Source organism: Cinclus cinclus, chromosome 17 (assembly GCF_963662255.1).
Source record: "Cinclus cinclus chromosome 17, bCinCin1.1, whole genome shotgun sequence".
Lineage (NCBI taxonomy): Eukaryota > Metazoa > Chordata > Aves > Passeriformes > Cinclidae > Cinclus > Cinclus cinclus.
Genome location: NC_085062.1, coordinates 11,277,923 through 11,285,228, shown reverse-complemented (window position 1 = coordinate 11,285,228; position 7,306 = coordinate 11,277,923). Strand labels below are relative to the sequence as shown.

Sequence of the window (7,306 nt, the reverse complement as noted above, 5' to 3'; positions counted from 1 at the left end):
GCATAAACTGTGGCACATTCCTGTTAATGACGGGACACTTCCCTTTGCCACAATTTGGCTAGAACCATCAAATACCCATTTCTGTTCTGCATAATTATTTTGCTGCCTTCTGTCCAAAAGTACGAAGCAGCACTTTCGCCTTCTCTGCTCTAGCCTTTTTTTCTGATCGTGTTCTCTGGTTGCTGTGGTGATGCTGCAAGATAAAGCAGAAGCTCTTTTCACTGGTACTGTACTTGTTTTGTTTCTCTTCCCCCACTTCTTCAGCTGATCCAGTTCAGCTCTGTAAATCTGTGCTTTCCACCTGCCAAACAATGGAAAAAGAAATGAGACCAGGCTTCCTTGCACCAAGCCACTCACTTTTTTCCTCCTCTTCTAGACTTCTAAACTTTTTATTATGCCAAATGGAAAATACAGATGGAAAAACATGTAAAGAAAAGCAAATATCTAAAATTATAGTAAAAGCATAGGGACAGCTGAAGCTCACAGACTAAGAAAATGTGGTTTCTGAACAAAATAAATCAAATCTCCCTTTCAGCCTTCTGTGTTTTATTATCTAAACCTACATGAAAACAAACAGTGCTGAGCTGTGCCCCAATTTCTTCCTCAGCAAGAGCTTATGGCAGTGCTTTTCCTGCATAGTTCTGTCCTGACTTGTTTGTCTGAAGTAGAAAATGGAAACTCACAACTACTTTTCCCAGCCTCTCTATTTATATCAATATATTGTACTCAGACAGATGTCCTCCTGAGTTTTTGTAACTTATCTATCTCCACTGAACATTTAAATAACTAAATTAAGAAACAAAAGATGCTGATTAACTTTGCTTCATGAATTTGAGAAAGGAAGAGTTACTGAGCTTTGTAACAGCTCTTTTTTACTCTTGGAGAACAGTATTGTTAAACACTGTACCTGCATCTTACTTAATCAATAAAGAGATGCAAACTTTGTAAGCTTTCCATAGCCAAGCTAAGTGTTATTGAGCCTCCTCTCCTTCCATTTCAATACAGGAAATTCTGAGCTACAGTAAATGGGAACAGTGACTACAAGGTGAATTTTTCACACAAGAAGCACAGGAAACACCATCCCAAGCGAGGGCAGAGAGCTTTTCAGTGACTGTTAGAGCAATGATTCTTTCCCAGATTAGAGTTTAAGCCTACTAGCTGGAACTCTGCAGAAGGCAGCAGCAGGAAGCTGTTACCCTCGCAGAGGGAAAACCCATTACTAACTAATGATTGGTGATCATTTGCCTCTCTTCTAGGAAGGGCTTGCTGCTCCCACTAAGCTCTGAGCACAGTGGGCAGCGGAATCACAGATGTCACGGCTTCCTTCCCGAGTGCTGCCCCAGCACACCTTGGCACCTCTCCTGCTGCCTGGCTACTTGTGCCTAGAGGCTCCTCAGTGAGTGCATTTGCAAACCAAAGTACACAGCACTGAGATCCTTACAGAAACTTGCAGAGTCTACTAAAGAAAACTTTCTACTAGATTTTAATAAAACTAAGCCTCCCAACACCATTTTCAAAGTTGCCCTACAAGCCTTTAGAAGTCTTCCTGATTGAACTTACCAATATTTAAATACAGATGTGACAATAAATTAAAATACATATTAAAGAGAATGATTCCACACTACCAGGAGAGAGATAGAATGTTCCAAGCCAGATGTTGACCCTCAAACTTTTGTGAGAAAAGAAGTATAGCTACAACTACCTGCAACCTCATGTACTTAACTTTCTAACTAACCATATATGGTTATAGAATATGGTTAGGGTTGTATTCTAAACTAATCTTACTCTGAGTTGTTCTAAACTATCCAGTCAGTACAGAGTCACCTCTCCAAAGCAGTTTAAAGTGCTTGTCTGTTATCTTTGCCTGTAGGGACTACTGGCAATTCAAGCATTTTTGGTGTCTTAAATGTAAAGAAATCCAAATCCTTTGCCTCAAATGCACCATGTATTGCTCTTACCTGGTCTGAAATTCTACAAGAGAGTCTTAATATCTGCTATATTTATCTTACTTCTCTTTGTATGATGCTACATTAACATGTGAAGAACAGATTAATCAGTGAAAAATTAAAAGAATTGTACATACATTAATAGAATGGTTGTTAGCACAACTTTACTGACTCTGAAGATGTGGAAAGGAAAACCCTCCCAAGTGAGGAGTTACACTTTCTTCAAATAATTCACTTTTTCCAATAAACACAGAAAATGAAAAATTAGAGTTGAGGAAGCTGTCTCTTAATGAATAACATTCTAGCTATGCAGAGAAAATGAAATTTCTGTACTAGATATCAGGCCAGATTCTTATTTTACTTATATAAAAATCAGAGTTGCTTCCACTAATCTCTTATTCTTTCTCTTATTATATACACTTATTCTGACATGTTCAGGACATTTCAAACTGGTTCTCCTTTAAATCCTCATCATCACAGCCTCATTTTCATGTCACTGATAAAACCACTTGCTCTATTCTTTATGACATTTTCTATGTATCACAGTGATTTCAGATGAAGAATTTTGCAAGAAACCTTTATGGGACTCCCTCTTTTTATTGTAGCTCCATCCTGAACAAAAGAGCAACAAGCAGCAAAAGGACACACATTCCTGCCAAAAGGCAGCAGCACTTAGGACCAGTCTGGAGATTTTATGACTAGAGAAGACAAGATATGAAGTTTTTTAAGCTTCATGTTATTTGCCTCAAACACTTATGACAAATGGTTGGGCAGAAAGACTCTCTCACGAATACATTTTTTGCTTTCATTCAGCTCATACATTCTGCAGAGTATTTCCAATTGCATATTTCCACAACACATTCAGATGCATCATTCATATTCCAGTGTTTTACACATCAACTATTTTGTTTGCCATTCATTAAGATGTTTAACACCAAAAAAAAGGTAAAGTAGGACTTATTGTAGGAAAGACCAGGAGTATGTAAGTGCACATTAATGTTACACTCACATATTAGAGTGTAAATTAGTTTTATACTCTTGAAATTTTTTTTGACTTCTAGTCATTCCTACTGCAGTTGCAATACATTGCACTGATATTTGGATATCACTATTTCAAGTAGGAACACAATGAGGTGATTGTATTATTGCTTTGTAAAGCAAAGTAGTAAGTACTATTTTCAAATAGGCACTACAGTAAGTAAGTTTGGTTTATTTGAATAAGTTTTCCCATATACAATGCAAAAAATTTCTTGTGTTCAAAATCAATACTTTTTAAAATTCAGGAAACTTCACAAACTATTATACTACTACAGTTTACTTCCCTGGCTACATACAGATAAAATTCCTCTTACCAAGTTTACTTTTTCTTGGAATACACTCAGAAAATAAGGCAGTCCAGAATTTGCTGGGTTTTTAAAATCAGATTTCATATTAAACATATTAGTGTTTTATGACTGTAAGTTTCTAATTAGGTAATTGTATTTTCAGTTAATCTAGTGGAAAGCCCTGTTGCTTCCTTTCACTTGCACATTTGTCTAAAGTTTATTTTAAAAATATTATTCAAATGACTAGATGATACAGAATCTGTGTGTCTAAACTAACATGTTTGGCTTCTCCTGACAACTGAAGGCTCAAAATGTTAAAAAAACATGGGGTTTTTAGGTCTGACAATATAGGTGGGCTATTTTGCCATGACTAGAGTGGGTAGCTTTTCCCACAAGATAAGATTAACATGCCCCAAATCCTGACCTAACAGTGACATATTGCCATCATCAAAAGAGGAATGCTACCAATTCCTGGAGTGGGAAGGACACCTGAACAAAATTCTGCACTGGTTACCATGTTAAAACTATGTTAAAAATGTTACATGTTAAAAACTATGTTACTATTTAGGGTATTTAGTGCTACCACCTTCTGACCACCCATTTGTAGCCAATAAAACCAGTCATTATTGTTGGTTTCATATCTAGGCTCTCTCTTTGCCCCTGTCCATCACTTGTGCAAACTGATCTGTGTGGGTGCAATAGAAACATCCCTTTTCCCAGCAAGTTCCCAAGTTATGGCAGCAGATGGAGAAGAGGCATAGGGAAGAAGAACGACGCACCACCACAATTCAATTGTAAACACTTCCATAAGGAGAGATCTAAGCATTGTCTCTCCATTCATTAGCTATTGACACATCACCATGGAATGCAGAGTTACAGACCTGCCTGGAAAGGTTTCCGCTGCGATCCTGTAGAAAGGCAGTGGTGACTCCTAAGCTGAGAGCAAAACCGTGGCTGTGACTGTCACAGCACAGAGGCTGTGCATACGGCATGCTGCTGGCAGCAGGAATTTCAGCTGGAGTTGTAGGCACAAAGCTGCATTATCCCTCAAATGTAAGTGGTCTGATAATCTAGCTTCCTGACCACCAGCCCACTCACACACAGTAAAAAGCTTTTTACACCCATGTAAAAACAAACTCAAACAAATCTAGCAAGAAGTGGCACAGAACTTACATAAGACTTAGGAGTGTAAGCCAAGCTACTGTAATCAGTTTCTAATGATTATGCACATCCACTGAGAATTCCTGTACTTTAACAAAACCTTATTTCTGCATGTTTTACCTTTCAATCATTTCTTATACTATTAATGAAAGAGAAGAAGACACAAGGGAGTGTGATATATCAGGGCATACCCAAGGCATTTACTGAGGAAGAAATCAAGTGTTCTACTAAGCTGGGGTTTTTTTGAGGGAGAGAGAGGAAAAGAAAGGAACTGAGGTTCACAAGAAATGGTAAAATTGGTCCAGATTTTTGAATCTGGGAAACATCCAGGAGAGTCCCAGACATGCATGCTATAGAAGTATGAAGTTGAAATAACTTCACAGAAATTAATTTACTGTTTAATGTATGGTGATTGAAGTCCATTAATTGCAGAAGAAAGTTATTTTAAAACTGTGGCCACAGATATTACTGACATTCTCTTTATACAATCACTGAAACCTGAAAGACAAAGAAGTATGTTCAAGTTATGACAAAACTTTTAATTACACAATTAAGGCACTATAATCCCACCCAAAACAAAGGATGGGCCAGATGTAGTTATTGAACAAGGAAACACCAGAGAAAGCTGTTGTATTTGAGGTTTACTTATTGCAGCAGTTAAAATGTGTTTTCTGTTAGTCAGATGAGAGAAGGAAGAAGTGTCATTATTTAATTAGCTGAGTGTTTGACTGGACAGTACCAAATTCTGTCCTTTTTTTGTCATGGGGGTTCTTTGTGATGTCAATTTACTCCCTTAAGCATGTTTTCAAAGATTATTCCTGCTTGTTCTTTTCTTAGATATCCAATTTGAAATACTATTTGTGACAAAGAAATGCACTGAGTTTTCAAGTATGATCAGCCTCAGTGATAGCTGTGCTCTAAATATTCAAATATTGAATAAATAATCTTTTTTCACATGATCCATCTTGATCTCTATTTGAGAAATAGGGCCTAACCTCTATACCAACTCCCCAAGATAGAGACAAGAAATCATTAATGTCTGTGCAAAAGATACCAGAATAAGAGGAATAGCAAAGTCAGTCAAGAAATGCATATTCATAGCAGAGGATCTCAGCCACAGAAAACAACATGAAATAACAGAAGCTGCTGTCTAAGGTTGAGATTCTTCCAATAGAGGCTGTCAAAGAAGGTAGAAGGACAATGATTTTAAAAATTTAGTTCCGAATTCAGTCCAAGGCAGGGGATGAGAAGGACACTGATCAGAACTGGTGCCATACCATGAGCTCCTTAGTGTCACCAGCACTGGCTGTCACCAGCCCCAGCTGCTTTCAGCACCCTTGCAGGAAGAACAAATGGTAGGTCCATTAGGTTCTCATCTGTTGATTCCCACTGTGATTTTACAGAAATACTCAGATTTGTGGCATAAAATCTGAGCACAAGTAATAGAATTGCCACCTAGGGATACCATTCTGTGATACATGGCAGAATAAAGTTTCACAAGGAAATAATGGAGAACCCAAAGAAAACTACTTACTGTGTAGGCATAGACTTATCAGTATATAATTGTGCCTGACATGGGGTAGAAGAGATTTGCTGCAGTGAGGTATTATACTCATAATTTTCAAAATCTTTGTCTGTTCTTTGGAAAATATTCAACAAACTTTAGCAGTACCACAGTACAAATTATGCTGGTTAAGGATATCCATTAGCTAAGTATATCACCCAGCCAAAATATAGTGTGCAGGCTTCATCTAAGATGTTGGGAAACCTAAGAAGTTATAGCGAAAACATAGTATTTCTTATAAACCAAGTATTCAACAAGAACCTGTTGGTTATTTTTCTTTTAACTGTGCACACCCCATTTACTAAAGGAAGTTTGAAAAATAAATCCTGTGAAACATTAATACCTAAAATACTTGGTAGTTGTTTAAATTATGATGTGGTTTCACTGTTTCATAGTAGTTTATGGATTTTAGCAACATCCACAAACTACTGTGAAACAGTGAGAAGCACTAACACAACCAGACATGAGACTGACTGACTCTTGAGTAGAGCCAGATTCTACAACAGCTCTATTCTGAGCTGCATGGCCAAAACTCCAGAGCAGTGTCACTGACTGCACAGGGAGCTGCTGTGCTTCACAGCAGTTTGACTAAGCCCAGAGTCTGCCACAGCAGCCACTTTAGAGGTGACCTTTAGACTGGCATGAAAAAGCATTATAAGAACAAGAATATTACAGTGGGTCTAACAGTGGGTGTGCAGGAAATCCTGGCTGCTAGACAAGGGTGAGAAGAAACAACACACACAGCATCTGCTTTAGGGATGTACAAACATCAGACTTCTTTGAAAGTGTGCAGTAAAGCAGCAAACAAAATGCAGGAGCCACTCAGTGTTTTGTAAGTGCCTCGAGTGATGACAGCAGTGGAGGTTTTGTCTTCATTAACATTGCTGTTTGGCTTTTGTCATTAGTGGGACCATAACCCTTATGTAGGTGATTCAAGGGCTGTGATGTGGTTGCTCTTTCGTGAATCTTACAGGGCTAAGGAGATTATTTTATTACATAAAAAAGCACTAGTTAGCATTAGATTTTTTCATGAATGTAACAGTAAATTTCCTATCACTCATTCAACCTTATTGCACACAATACCTTATGAAAGATAAGGGCACCTTGGTAGTTATAGCACAAGAAATTTTAAGAGGGATTTGTAACAGGAGAACAGCATAGTGTTGTAAAAGAAAATTTCTCTTCCTGCACATAAAAGGGGACGTAATAAAGAAAAAACATGTTTTAGCTTTATTATGTTTAGCTGTTCCAATGACAGGCATGAGCTATGGGAATCTCTGTAGTGAGAACATGAGAGTCTGGGTGCAGAT

At 37.7% G+C, this 7,306-nt stretch overlaps 1 protein-coding gene across 1 annotated transcript in view; it reads left to right on the top strand.

Moving 5' to 3' along the window:
• The window catches only part of RSPH14 (radial spoke head 14 homolog), a 71,680-nt gene that overhangs the window by 34,487 nt on the left and 29,887 nt on the right, over positions 1-7,306 (top strand). The gene's annotated exons all lie outside the window — the stretch shown is intronic.